Source organism: Odocoileus virginianus, chromosome 16 (assembly GCF_023699985.2).
Source record: "Odocoileus virginianus isolate 20LAN1187 ecotype Illinois chromosome 16, Ovbor_1.2, whole genome shotgun sequence".
NCBI classification, from domain to species: domain Eukaryota; kingdom Metazoa; phylum Chordata; class Mammalia; order Artiodactyla; family Cervidae; genus Odocoileus; species Odocoileus virginianus.
The window spans coordinates 39,684,945-39,700,754 of record NC_069689.1 but is presented as its reverse complement, the minus strand read 5'-3'; the positions used below and the strand labels follow the sequence as shown (position 1 = coordinate 39,700,754).

At 38.9% G+C, this 15,810-nt stretch overlaps 1 protein-coding gene across 45 annotated transcripts in view; it reads right to left on the bottom strand.

Annotated features, from left to right (window-relative positions):
• The window catches only part of LOC110123122 (uncharacterized), a 265,818-nt gene that overhangs the window by 65,259 nt on the left and 184,749 nt on the right, over positions 1 to 15,810 (bottom strand). For 2 of the 45 annotated variants that reach the window (XR_011491866.1, XR_011491871.1), the window contains exon 21: positions 13,566 to 14,460. The exons of the other annotated variants lie outside the window; for them this stretch is intronic. The gene's annotated coding sequence lies outside the window, so the exon portion shown is untranslated. Of the gene's footprint in view, positions 1 to 13,565; positions 14,461 to 15,810 lie in introns of those variants that run through there. 45 annotated transcript variants of the gene reach the window in all.

The window sequence follows — 15,810 nt, the reverse complement described above, 5'->3', positions numbered from 1 at the left end:
TTTTTTTTATTAAACTATTGTCATTCTAATAAAGCTTCTTCAATACTCAAGAAACATTTTCTCTCTAAAAGAAAATGTATTCTCTTTACCTATGATCAGCACTAATCTTGATGTGTTTCCTTCCTTGCACAGTTATCTAGGAGCATAATTTTGTTTCAGCTGGCATACTGAATTTATCTAAAGCCACAGTACTTTAAATTGTTCCCAAGTTTTTAGAAGAATGGATTTATTGAAGGCAGAAAGTACTGTCCTGCTGGATAATTTTGTGCCAGAGAAACTGACCCATTAGTTCACCTTGACTTGAAGTAAAAAGACAGTCCTAGGCTGGAGAAATTTCCTCAAGCAAATGTGCTGCTATTTTAGAGTTAAATACATAAATAGAATGTCTAGCTGGAGGAAGGAGATCAAGATTTAAAAATGATGCTTCAGTCAGTTCAGTTCAGTCACTTAGTCATGTCCGACTCTCTGCGACCCCATGGACTGCAGCACGCCACGCTTCTCTGTTCATCACCAAAAAATAATGCTTAGATTTGCCAAAACAAAATTCTGGAACCGCAAATTTCTCAATCTATGCAATATGATGTGCCATATTGAATGTGTCTGTGGGAACTTTGGGAGCTCTGGGAGGTCGGCAGCATGATATTGGAACATACTGTGTTGTTCCCTGCTTTGATGGATACCTATCACTGGAGGTGATGTCTGAGTTTGTTGGAAGATTGTAAAACACCCATGAGCTTATTATAAATTTGAGTCAGAAAGTCAATGAGTCACAGTAGTGAAGGAAGTTAGATCAGAAAAGTCAGAATGATGTCCAGTTGGATATTACATAAAACCTCAAAACTTTTTGTTAAATCACAATGAATCATTTTAGCAATATGTGATTGTAATGTTCTGAGCTCAGGAAATTGGCATATTAGAAGGGAGATAAATTTTAAGCTGATAAAGTAGTAAGAGAGATTTCTGGTTCAGGCCAAAAGGAAGAATCTTCATTATTCTCAGATTCTCACCCATTCAGTTAAAACTCCATAGACATGACATAATAAACAAGCATAAGAGGTCTCCAACAGCTACCATGTGGAAGGAAGAAGATTGCCTAGGAGCCTTGAGACTTGAGGAATGTTGTCATGTGTTTCTTTAATACTTCTCATATATTCTAGGCAGGACACTGCTTCAAGACTCCAACTTGAACTTCAGATAGTACAGACATACCAAAAAAAAAAAAAAATCTGTTCCCATTAGGTGAAGGACATAATAACAGACTTATACTCTTATGCCTGGAGTGGTGAGGGAACTATAAAAAACAATTATAAAAACTCAAAAACACTCATAAATAAATTTCATGCCAGTCAGAATGGCTGCTATCCAAAAGTCTACAAGCAATAAATGCTGGAGAGGGTGTGGAGAACAGGGAACCCTCTTACACTGTTGGTGGGAATGCAAACTAGTACAGCCACTATGGAGAACAGTGTGGAGATTCCTTAAAAAACTGGAAATAGAACTGCCATACGACCCAGCAAGCCCACTGCTGGGCATACACACTGAGGAAACCAGAATTGAAAAGAGACACATGTACCCCAATGTTCATCGCAGCACTATTTATAATATTCAAGACATGCAAGCAACCTAGATGTCCATCAGCAGACGAATGGATAAGAAAGCTGTGGTACATATACACAATGGAATATTATTCAGCCATTAAAAAGAATGCATTGGAATCAGTTCTAATGAGATGGATGAAACTGGAGCCTATTATACAGAGTGAAGTAAGCCAGAAAGAAACACACCAATACAGTATACTAATGCATATATATGGAATTTAGAAAGATGGTAACGATAACCCTGTATGTGAGACAGCAAAAGAGACACAGATGTACTAAACAGTCTTTTGGACTCTGTGGGAGAGGGCGAGGGCAGGATGATATGGGAGAATGGCATTGAAACATGTAAATTATCATATGTGAAATGAATTGCCAGTCCAGGTTTGATGCATGATACAGGGTGCTCGGGGCTGGTGCACTGGGATGACCCAGAGGGATGGGATGGGGAGGGAGGTGGGAGCGGGATTCAAGATGGGGAACCCATGTACACCCATGGCAGATTCATGTCAATGTATGGCAAAACGTGTACAATATTGTAAAGTAAAATAAATAAATAAATAAAACTGAAAAAAAAATCAGGTTGGTCATTTAAAAATATGTTCAAGTGATCCATAGGAAGGCTAGAAAAGAGAAGCAGAAAATAAATAAGAAACAAATAAAGTGGCACATGTAAGCACTGACACAACAATAATTTCCTCAAATGTAAATGGTTTCAAATATCAATTAAAAGGAAAAGGAGCAACATCACCAGAATTGCAAGGTAGAGAAAGATAGAGCTTCATTCCTTCAAAGAAGCAACTAATAAGCTTACAAAAACTTGCGTAGGAAAAACTGCCATGTGACCCAGCAGTTTCACTGCTGGGCATACATCCTGAGGCAACCAGAATTAAAAGAGACACATGTACCCCAATATTCACTGAAGCACCATTTACAACAGCTGGGACATGAAAGCAACCTAAATGTCCTTCAGCACATGAATGAATAAGGAAGTTGAGGTACATACACACAATGGAATATTACTCAGCTATAAAAAAGGATGAATTTGAGTCAGTTCTAATGAGATGGATTAACCTGGAGCCTATTACACAGAGTGAAGTGAGTCAGAAAGAGAAAGACAAATACTGTATATTAATGCATATACAGGGAATTTAGGAAGATAATACCGACTATCCTACATGCAGGACAGCAAAGAAGACACAAATACAAAGAACAAACTTTTGGATCAGTGGGAGAAGGCAAGGGTGGGATGATTTGAGAGAACAGCATTGGAACGTGTACATTACCACATGTAGAACAGATGACTGGTGCAAGTTTGATGCATGAAACACAGAACCCAAAGCCAGTGCTCTGGGGCAGCCCACAGGGTTAGGATGGGGAGGGAGGTGGGTGGTGGGTTCAGGACTGGGGAGGACACATGTATACCTATGGCTGATTCATGTTGATATATGGCAAAACCACCATAATATTGTAAAGTAATCATCCTCTAATTACAATAAATTAATTAACTAAAAATAGAAACCACCGTTCTTAACAAGTAAAAAGCTGAACAAACTGAAAAATCCACAACTACCCTTAGATCCATCGGAGAAGAGAAGCCGCAGGCAGACCACTGCCTGCGCAGGAAGCAGAGAAAAGGAAGAGAAACACATGGAAACAGTGAAGACTGAGGGCATCCCCGAACTGGCAGCACACACAGAACCACAGGTCTGGGATCCTGGAGAGCACCACACAGCAAACAGCAGCAACACCCCTGCAGCCAGGCACATCATTTTCAAAGTACAAAAAAGAGATTTATAAAAAGTCTTGTAGGAAACCAAAGGAAAACAATGCCTTACCTATGGAAAGCAAAGATAAAAATCATACCTACTTTTCCTCAGAAACCTTATAAGTAAGAAAAGAGTGAAATATGTAAAGCACTGAGGGAAATAATCCCAAGCGAGAGTTCTGTACCCTGAGAAATTATCCTCCAAAACTGAAGGAGAAATAAACAGTTTCTTAAGTGCTCGGTGGGTTTCCCACGTAGCTCAACGGTTAAGAATTCACTTGCCAATGCAAGACACACAGGTTAGATCCGGGGACGGGAAGATCCCCTGGAGAAGGAAATGGCAACCCACTCCAATACCCTTGCCAGGGCAAATCATATGAACAGAGGAACCTGATGGGCTAAAGACTAGGTGGTCGCAAAAATCACATGGACAGAGGAACCTGGCGAGCTGAAGTCCAAGGGGTCGCAAAAGTCAGACATGACTTAGTGACTAAACAACAACAACAATTGCTTGGTAGAGTTCACGGGGTTCTCTACCATTTGGTTTCGAAGATAGAAGCAGAAGTAATACTTCCTAATTTAATCTGTGGGGAAAGCATTATCCTGAGTACCAAAGCCAGACAAAGGCATTGTAAAGAATGTAACGTAAACCAATGTAAACCACAGATGAATGTCTCTTATGAAGATATATTCAAAAATCCTCAACAAAATATTCACAAGTTAAATTCAAAAGTGTATAAAAGAAATTATACATCACAATCAAGTGGTATTTATCCCATATATGGCAGGGTTACTTCAACATTCAAAGATTAATCAAATCAATGACAAAACTCATGATCATATCAATAGATGCATAAAAGACATTTGACAAAAATTCAATGCTCATTCAGGATTAAAAAACAATACTCCCAACGAACTAGGGATAGAGGGTACTTCCTCAACTTTATAAAAAAATATACAAAAAAAAATCATAGCTATCATCATACTTGATGAAAAACTCAAAGCTTTCCCATTAAGATCAGGTACAAACAGGATGTGGCCTCTCAGCATTTCTCTTCAACATCATAATGCAACAAAAAAGAAAAGGAGATGATAGTTATATAGATTGTGAGGGAAGAAATAAAACTGTCTTTGTTCACAGGTGACATAATTGTCTTTGCAGAAAATCTGAAGGAATTGAAAAAAAACTTTTCCTGGTTTATAGGGAAATTAAAGGATACAAGATTAATATACAAAAGTCAGTCCTTTCCAGTTTGAACCATGAACTTCCAGATGTTCAAGGTGATTTTAGAAAAGGCAGAGGAACCAGAGATCAAATTGCCAACATCCGCTGGATCATCGAAAAAGCAAGAGAGTTACAGAAAAACATCTATTTTTGCTTTATTGACTATGCCAAAGCCTTTAACTGTGTGGATCACAGTAAACTGTGGAAAATTCTGAAAGAGATGGGAATACCACAGCACCTGACCTGCCTCTTGAGAAACCTGTATGCAGATCAGGAAGCAACAGTTAGAACTGGACATGGATTAACAGACTGGTTCCAAATAGGAAAAGGAGTACGTCAAGGCTTTATATTGTCACCCTGCTTATGCAACTTATATGCTGAGTACATCATGAGAAATGCTGGGCTGGAGGAAGAACAAACTGAAATCAAAATTACTGGGAAAAATATCAATAACCTCAGATATGCAGATAACACCACCCTTATGGCAGAAAGCGAAGAAGAACTAAAGAGCCTCTTAATGAAAGTGAAAGAGGAGAGTGAAAAAGTTGGCTTAAAGCTCAGCATTCAGAAAACTAAGATCATGGCATCTGGTCCCATCACTTCATGGCAAAGAGATGGGGAAAAAGTGGAAACAGTGGCTGACTTTATTTTCGGGGGCTCCAAAATCACTGCAGATGGTGATTGCAGCCATGGAATTAAAAGATGCTTACTTCTTGAAAGTTATGACCAACCTAGACAGAATATTAAAAAACAGAGACATTACTTTGCCAACAAAGGCCCATCTAGTCAAGGCTATGGTTTTTCCAGTGGTCACATATGGATGTGACAGTTGGACTATAAATAAAGCTGAGCACCGAAGAATTGATGCTTTTGAACTGTGGTGTTGGAGAAGACTCTTGAGAGTCCCTTGGACTGCAAGGAGATCCAACCAGTCCATCCTAAAGGAGATCAGTCCTGGGTGTTCATTGGAAGGACTGATGCTGAAGCTGAAACTCCAATATCTGGGCAACCTGATAAGAAGAGCTGACTCTTTTGAAAAGACCCAGATGCTGGGAAAGATTGAGGGCAGGAGGAGAAGGGGATGACAGAGGATAAGATGGCTGGATGGCATCACCGACTCAATGGACATGGGTTTGGGTGGACTCCGGGAGTTGGTGATGGACAGGGAGGCCTGGCATGCTGTGGTTCATGGGGTCACAAAGAGTTGAACACGACTGAGCGACTGAACTGAACTGAGTCCGTTCCAATATACCAGCAATAGACATGTTGGATTTGAAATTAAGAACATGAAAGTGAATGTCACGCAGTCATGTCCAACTCTTTCAGATCCCATGGACTACATAGTCCATGGAATTCTCCAGTCCAGAATACTGGATTGGATAGCTGTTCCCTTCTCCAGGGAATGTTTACAACCCAGGGTTTGAACCCAGGTCTCCTGCACGGCAGGCAGATTCTTTACCAGCTGAGCTACCAGGGAAGCCCAGATTAAGGACATATTATTTAAATTAGCATTCTGCCAAATTGAATATTTAGGTATAAAGCTAACAAAATATGAAGAAAACTATAAAACTGATGAAAGATATCAAAGGCGAACTAAATAAATGGAGAAATATTTTGTGTTCATTGATATGAAGACTCAGTATTATCAAAATGTCAGTTCTTCTAACTTGATCTATAGATTCAATGTCAACAGAAGGAGAGGACAATTCAGAGTGGGAAACAGTATTCCAAAACACACTTGTGGTAAGGAACTCATCCAAAATATACAAAGAGCTCTTAAAACTCAAAACAATAAAACTCAAAACTCTTAAAACAATAAGTAACTGATTTTAAAAATGACCTCACCAAAGAAACATACACATGGCAGATAAACATGTGAAAAGCCATCCCACGTCAGGTGACTGAAAATTAAAACAGCAGTGAGATGCCACTGCACATCCACTAGAACGAGCAAAATCCAGAACACGGGCAATACCACATGAGATGCTGTGTGGTGCTGGTAATGATACTGATTCCAGTGAAAAATGCTACAGCCACTTTGGAAGACAGCTTGGCAGTTTTAAAAATAAACTTAAGCATACTCTTAACATACAGTCTAGATATTGTACTCTGTGATATATAACCAAATAAACAGAACTTTTGTCCACATGGATGTTTATAGAATTTTTATTTATAACTGCCAAATTTGGAGCAACCAATATGTCTTCCAGTAGTGAATTTATAAACTTTGGTGCCCCTAGACATTGAAATATTGTTCAGCAGTAAAAGATATTGGTTATCTACCCATGAAAAGACACAGAGAGGGGCGGGGAATTAAATACAATGCGAAAAGGCTATATACTGTTTTATTCCAACTGTATGGTATTCTGGAAAAGGCAAAGCTATGGAGATAGTTGAAAAAAAGACTAGTAGTTGGCAGGTGTTAGTAGGGAGGAAGTGATGAATAGGCAGAAACTAGATAATTTTTAGGGTGGTAAAGTCTTTCTGTATTATACTACAATGGTGGATGCATGTCATTATACATTTGTCAAAGCCCATAGAATATACAACTCCAAGGCTGAACCCTAATATAAACTATGGGCTTTAATAATAATGATCTGTCAATATAGGTTTACTGATTGTAAAAAAAAAAAAAAAAGGTATACTCTGGTTAAAGATGCAGATAGTGGGGAAAGTGTCATGTGTGGGAACAGGGGATATATGAGAAAACTCTGTACTTTCCAATTAGATTTTCTGTGAAACTAAAACTAATCTAAAAATAAAAATTTTAAATTAAATGCTCACAATCAACTTGACTAGCATTCTGGATTTTAGTTTAAAAACTTTCAAAAGCCAGGGGAAGACTTGTTGAAGAGGGGAGCAAGAGCTTTGGGGTAAAAGTATTGGGGAATTTTTAATTGTCTGCCTGCCATCCCGCCAGATCTGTAGTGACGTTAAGGACCAAACTGTGTCCCTCTCAAATATGTTGATGCCCTCTCTGTTCCTCAGAATGTGATATTATTTGCACAAAACTCTCAAAGAGGTAATTAAAGTTAAATAAAGTAATATGAGTGGCTCCTAATCCAGTCTGTGCGTGCGTGATCAGTTGCCTCAGTTGTGTCCAACTCTTAGGAACCCCATCGACTGTAGCCCACCAGGCTCCTCTGGCATGGGATTCCCCAGGCAAGAATACTGGAGTGGACTGCCATGCCCTCCTCCAGGGGATCTTCCCAACCAGGAATCGAACCCATGTCTTTGTGTCTCCTGCATGGCGGACAGGCACACTGCTGAGCCACCAGGAAAGCCCAATCCAGTCTGACTGGTATTCCTATAGTAAGAGGAAACTTGGACACAAAAAGAGACACAGGCACAGAGAAATGGCTATATGACAACACAGTAAAAGGGACAGCCTGCAATTAAGGAGAGTTCTCAGAAGAAACCAAACCTACCAACACCTTGAACTTGAACTTCAACCCTCCAGAATTGTGAGAAAAAAAGTTTCTGTTAAGCTACACAGTTTGGGCTCCAAAATCACTGCAGATAGTGACTGCAACCAAGAAATTAAAAGACACTTACTTCTTGGAAGGAAAGTTATGACCAACCCAAACGGCATATTAAAAACCAGAGACATTACTTTGCCAGCAAAGGTCCATCTAGTCAAAGCTATGGTTTTTCCAGTAGTCATGTACAGATGTGAGAGTTGGACTATAAAGAAGGCTGAGCGCTGAAGGATTGATGTTTTTGAACTGTGGTGTTAGAGAAGACTCTTGAGAGTTCTGTGGACTGCAAGGGGATCCAACCAGTCAATCCTAAAGGAAACCAGTCCTAAATATTCATTGGAAGGACTGATGCTGAAGCTGAAACTCCAATTCTTTGGCCACCTGATGTGAAGAGGTGACTCCTTAGAAAAGACCCTGGTGCTGTGAAAGATTGAAGGCAGGAGGAGAAAGGGACAACAGAGGATGAGATGGTTGGATGGCATCACCGACTTGATGGACATGAGTTTGAATAGGCTCTGGGAGTTGGTGATGGACAGGGAAGCCTGGCGAGCTGCAGTTCATGGGGTCGCAAAGGGTTGGACACGGCTGAGCGACTGAACTGAACCGAACTGAGATTGTCTTCAAAGGTCTGTTGGTAGGAATATAGATGTTAAACGTGATTCTGGTAACATCTTAAATAGAAATGAAAAACATGTTACTGATTACTGGGGGAAAGTTGATCTTTGCTACAAAATGGCAAAGAAGTTAACTGCATTGTGTTTTAGTGTCTTGTGGAAAGTAGAAATTTTATATGATGATCTTGATCATCACATAACTGAAGAGATTTCTAAGCAAATTGTTGAAGCTATGCCTCGGTTTCTCTTGTTTATAATAAAATGTGAGAAAAGAGAGATAAATTGAAGGAACAATTAGGCATAAAGGAACCAGAGCCTCAATATTTGGAAAATTATCAGCCTATATATACATACTTCAAAATACAAGAAATCATATTCTAAAGAGAACACCAAAATGTAGCTGGAAAAAAAAACCACAAAGAGACTACAGGTACAACTCACTGACTAACCAGCCATCTCAGCTTAAACCAAGAATTGAAATGGGTTCCAGCAGCACAAACATTTCCAGGTTGGACTAAAGGGGATAGAGATAGAGCAAAATGAGGGAAAGCTTTTAGACTTCTGAGATTCTATTCAGTTCAGTTCAGTCACTCAGTTATGTCCGACTCTTTGAGACCCCATGAACCACAGCACATCAGGCCTTCCTGTCCATCACCAACTCCCAGAGTTCACCCAAACTCATATCCATTGTGTTGGTGATGCCATCCAGCCATCTCATCCTCTGTTGTCACCTTCTCCTCCTGCCTACAATCCTTCCCAGCAGCAGGGTCCATTCCAATGAGTCAGCTCTTCGCATCAGGTGGCCAAAGTATTGGAGTTTCAGCTTCAACATCAATCCTTCCAAAGAACACCCAGGACTGATCTCCTTGAGGATGGACTGGTTGGACCTCCTTGCAGTTCAAGGGACTCTCAAGAGTCTTCTCCAACACCACAGTTCAAAAGCATCAATTCTTCGGCACTCAGCCTTCTTCATAGTCTAACTCTCACATCCATACATGACTACTGGAAAAACCAAAGCCTTGACTAGATGGACCTTTGTTGGCAAAGTAATGTCTCTGCTTTTTAATATGCTGTCTAGGTTGGTCATAACTTTCCTTCTAAGGAGTAAGCATCTTTTAATTTCATGGCTGCAATCACCATCTGTAGTGATTTTGGATTCTATAGGATATGACAATAGAGCTATCTGTCTGTAAATATGCCTTTTCCTTCAATAAAAGGGGAAAACAACCCAAAAGGTAATAAATTCAGAGATAAACAAGATGGCCTACAAGGGCTTAGGACCATCACCCTAATAGGCCAGAAAGACAGAGCACTGAGCTAAGGAGTATAATTTTTGAGTCTTAAAATATAATGGAATTTTCCCTGCTAGGTCATGGACTTCTTGGGACTTGTGATTCCTTCTCTCTGATAGCTCCCTTTTGGAAAGGAAATGTCTATTCTATTCCTGTCCCATCTTTGTATTTGGAAGCAGATAATTTGTCTGATTTCACAGATTCACAGCCTGCAAGAGAAACTTTGCCTCAGGATGAATTATACCTGAAGTCTCACCCGTACTTGATTTAGATGTTATTTAGGTCAGATTTGGAAATTAGAGTTAATTCTGAAATGAGTTAAGATTAACTTTTGAGTCTGTTTGGGATGGAATGAAGTTATTTACATGTTAGAAGGAGATGAATTTAGGGGCTCCAGATGAAGGCTCAGATGGTGAAATATCAGCCTGCAGTGCAGAAGACCTGGGTTCAACCCCTGGTTGAGGAGGATCCCCTGGAGAAGGGAATGGCAGCCCACTCCAGTATTCTTTCCTGGAGAATTCCATGGACAGATGATCCTGGTGGGCTAAAGTCCATGGGGTCACGAAGAGTAGGACACGACTGAGCAACTAGGCACACAGCACAGATGGTGGAACATTATAGATGGAATTGTGTACCCTCAAAATTAGTACGCTGAAATTCTAACCCCCAGTATTTCAGAATGTGACTGTATTTATAAATAAGGTCTTTAAAGATGTAATTAGGTTAAATGAGGTCATATGAGTTGAGCCTAATTTAATCTGACTGCTATCTCTCTAAGAAGATAGAATCTGGGCCCACCAGGAACGCAGATGCACAAAGAAAAGAGAGTTGGAAGACATAGAAAGAATTTGGCTATCTGAAAGTCAAACAAAGGGGCCTCAGGATAAACCAAATAGATTGACATCTTGATTTTTTACTTCTAGCCACCAGAATTGTGGGAAATAAATTCCTGCTATTTAAGCCACCCAATCTGTGGCATTTTGTTATGCAACTCTAGCAAACTAGTGTAAGTGGCCATGAGAAGGGCGGCCCCAATCTCCTAATACAAGTTATTAGGGCCAGAGAAACCAATTCACACCTTATTTTCAAGGAACTGGGGTTGTGAGCTTACTTGTCTTGTGACAGCCTGAAAGTTCAGTGCAGGGACTTACCTTCATTTTACCCAACTCAGAGCAGACTCCTGGCTGCAGAAGCTTTCAGGTGGTTTCTGCTGGAAACACCTGAAGACACATTATTTGCTGCAGCAACCTCGGGGCAAGTAACAGGAGTTGGGACAAACAATTGGCAGACTGAATATGGTTGAAAGGGAGAGACTGGGAAAAGAGATACATGGAAAATGAAGACTTTTAAAAGATACTGCTTTTACTGAAGAATTGAAAAAGCCAGGCACATATCCAAGGGAAAAATCATGCCCAGAAAAGACCTAAGAAAACACTAAGCTTTTACACCTTAAAGTACCACACAAGTAGGAAGTGAAGGCCAAGGCAAGTTGTAAATGGCCTGGCTAAGAGCTGGAGAAAATACCACATACAGAGCCAAAACTGGGAAAGTTTTTGTAAAGTTCTTTTTTTCTCCTTTTTTAAAAAAATTCCTTTAAAATTTAGTTTCTTCTTTTCTACAAAGAATTTGAGGAAATACAAAAAAAGACACTAGCTCACTGTGGAATTAATAGAACCCAGAATTCAAGGGCCACAGTTGATAAATAATATAGATTTTCAAAAATGGATCAGAAAAATCACTAAACAAGCAAACAACACACAAAAAGTAGCAAGTGCTAAGATGGGGGGAATCATGATTGCCATGGGGGGAATATGATTGCCAGAATAAATTACAATACTAAAAATGTCCAGTTTTCAAAAAGAATTACATGGGCTATTCACAGAAAAAATGAATAGGAATTATCTTTGAAGAAGCCCAGCCATTAGACTTAGCAGACAAATATTTTTAATCAACTCTACTAAATATGCTCAGAATTAAAGAAAATTACACAGAAATAATTAAGGGAAACCAAGAGAATTAAATCTCTCCAAACAGAGAATAATAAAAGATGGATATTATAGAAGGGGACTAAATAGTAATTCTGGAGCTGAAATGTCCAATAAATGAAATAAAAAGTTCACTAGAGGAATTCAAGCAGATTTGAGTACCAAAAGAAAGAACAAGTGAACTTGAAAAAATAGATCAGTTGATACTATTCAGTCTGAGAGGTAGAAAAAGAAAAGGGTGAAGAAAATAAACAGGGCCTGAGACTTGTGTATGTCATAACCAGGTGGAATTTACCCCAGGTTTGTGAAGGTGGATAGACATATGAAAATCAATCACATAATAAAGCACATTAATAAAATAAAGGAAAATATATGATAATCTCAATTGACACAGAAAATAATCTCACACTATCCAATCCTTTTTTCTTGTAAAAACTGTTAAAAAAACACCTAGGAATAGAAGGAAACTTACTTAAATATTAAAGGATATGTAACAAAAACCCACAGCCAACATTATATTTAATGGTGAAAGACTGGAGGTTATTCTCTTAACATGAGAAAAAAAGACAAGGATGGCTGCTTTTACCATTTCTATTCTATTTTGTACTGTAAGTTCCTGGCAAGGAAAAGAAATTAAAATCTCCAAATTGGAAACCAAGAAGTGAAAGTATCTCTGTTCATAGATGGCATAAATATATGTAGAAAATCCTAAATAATCTTTAAAAACCTATTAGAGATAATAAATGAATTCAACAAATTTGTAAACAAGTAGATCAACATACATTGTATCAGTTGCATTTATAAACCTGCAATAAACAATCTGAAAGTAAAATTAATGAAACAATTTGATTTAAATAGCACCAAATAGGATAAAATACTTCAAAATTTAATCCAGGAAGTACAAGACTGAATATTGCTAAATATTGCGTAAAGAAAGTATAGAAGACTTAAATAAAGACATGCACTGAGAGCCTTAATATTGGTTAAGGGTCAGTACGACCCAAAGTGATCTATAGATTTAATGCAATTGCTCTGAAAATTGCAACTATAATTTTTTTATAAATTGAAACACCAGTCTTGGAATTCATATGAAATCACAAAAGACTCCCAAATAGGAAAAATAACCTAGAAAAAAAATTTGGAGGATACTCACTTCCCATTTTCAAAACTACAGTAATCAGAATAGTGTGGTACTGGAATAAAAATAGATACATTATCAATAGAATGGAATTTACAGTCTGAGGTAATCCCATACATTGACTGTCAGTTGATTTTTGACAAATGTGACAGACCATTCAATTCAGAAAAACAGCCTCTTCAAGAAATGTAAAAGAATAAAGGTGAGCCCCTTAGTTTACAATATCATGACAATTAACTCAAAATGGATCACCAGCCTAAATGTATGAGCTAAAACTGTAAAATTCTCATAGAAAAATATGGAAAATTCTTCATGACATTGACTTGGGCAGAAGCACAAGCAACAAAAGGAAAAAAATAAATTGAATCATCAAAATTAAAAATTGTGCATTAAAGGCCACTATAACAAAAGTGAAAATACATTTCATAGAATGGGAGAAATAACATGCAAATTATAGATCTAGTAAGGGTTTAGTTTTCAGAATATATTTTAAAAAACCCTTTAAAGTTCAATGCAAGAAGACAAACAACCTAACTTTTTATATGGGTAAAGGACTGAAAAGACATGTCTCCAAACAAGGTATACATATGAACAACAAGCACATGATGTTCAACATCATTTGTCACTGGGAAATGCAAATCAAAACCATTCCCTTCTCCAGGGGATCTTTCTGACTCCAGGGGTCGAACCCAGGGCTCTTTTGCATTGCTGGCAGATTCTGTACTGTCTGAGCCTCCAGGGAAGCCCAGAATTACTATATAACCTGGCAATTACACTAATAGATATACACCAGAGAAAGAGAAAGAGGTATTCAAACATAACTTCTACACAATTGTTTTTAACAGCAGTATTCACAACACCCAATAGGTGGCGTGCGTGCGTGCATGCTAAGTCTCTTCAGTCCCGTTCGGCTCTTTGGGACCCCACTGACTGTAGCCCACCAGTCAGCCCTCTGTCTTTGGGATTCTCCAGGCAAGAATACTGGAGTGGGTTGCCATGCCCTTCTCCAAGGGATCTTCCTGAGCCAGGGATTGAACCCTTGTCTTTTATGTTTCTTGTGCTGGCAGGGGGTTTCTTTACCACTAGTGCCACCTGGGAAACCCACCACAGGTGGACACAACCCAAAAGCCCATCAAATGATAAATGGATAAACAAAATGTCATTCAGCCATTCAATGGCATATTTTTGAGTCATACAAAGAAATAAAAGTATTGACAAATGCTACCACATAAATGAACATCAAAAACATTATGCTAAGTGAGTAAAGTCAAACACAAAGCTCAGATCATGTGATTACATTTGCATAAAATATTTAGAATAGGTGAATCCATAAAGACAGAAAGCAGACCAGTAGTTGTCAGAGGCTGCAGGAAGGAAAAAGTGAAATAGACTGTTTAACGGGTGTGAGGTTTCCTTTTTGGAGCGATGAAAAATTTTAAGAATTAGGCAGAGTTAATGTTGCATGACACATGACACTTGTACATTTTTAACACTAAATGTCACTGAATTGTACACTTTAAAATGGTTATTTTTATGTTATGTAAATTTCATCTCAATATAAGAGAGATTGGCAGAGAGGATTAAAAAATATGATTCAATAGAATGACCAATTTTTCTATTAAAAGACTTGTTATAGTAATCATAAGTAGATTCCCTGGTGGCTCAGACGGTAAAGCGGCTGCCCGTAATGCAGGAGACCTGGGTTCGATTCCTGTGTCGGGAAGATCCCCTGGAGAAGGAAATAGCAACCCACTCCAGTACTCTTGCTTAGAAAATTCCATGGATGGAGAGGCCTGGTGGGCTACAGTCCATGGGGTCGCGAAGAGTCGGACACGACTGAGCGACTTCACTTCGTGAAGTGTCAGTTGCTTAGTCATATCTGACTCTTCACAAGCCCGTGGACTGTAGCCCACCAGACTCCTCCATCCATGGGATTCTCCAGGCAAGAGTACTGGAGTGAGTAACTTTTCCCTCCTCCAGGTGATCTTTCTGACCCAGGGACCAAACCAGGGTCTCCTGCATTGCAAGCAGACTCTTCACTATCTGAGCCACCAGGGACACCCACGTTCCATTTAAAATTCTTGATCTGATCATTTTAATCTCTACCATTTCTGAGTATCATTCTAATACTTGCTTTGTCTCTTTAGACTCTATTGTTTCCTGTCTTTAGCATGCCTTATCATTTTTGTTGAAACAAAACATGATACATTGAATAATAGGATCTGACAGAATAGGTCTTTGTGTGATGCTTTCTATTTATTTGATTAGGAGTTATGCTGTTTAATGTTTGCTGTAACTATAGGTGTCAGAAGCCTCAATCTCCTCTAGTGTCTTTGTTCTGGTCTCCCACATTGTTTGGGGGGTTTCCTAGAAGTTTTTTCAGATATAAGTCTGGGTCTTATACCTCTCGTGGTAATCCACTGTTGTTATACTAAAGACCTATTAATGTGATGGTACAGTATTAGGGATGAGTTTTCTATAACCTTATGATTAAGTCCCTCTGGACTGTGACTTTCAGGAAAGTGACTTAGAATATATATTTCTTCGCTTATGGGAGACGGGGAACCAGAAGAAGGTCATGTCATCCAGTTGCACTTTCCCTAATTCAGACAAGGCTCAGGTGAAGTAGTTTCCCAGAGGGCAGACCACTGCCATACGGAACAGACCGTTCTGAGAATATGAGGTGGGAAATAAATGGGCCCCAGGCTAAGGAT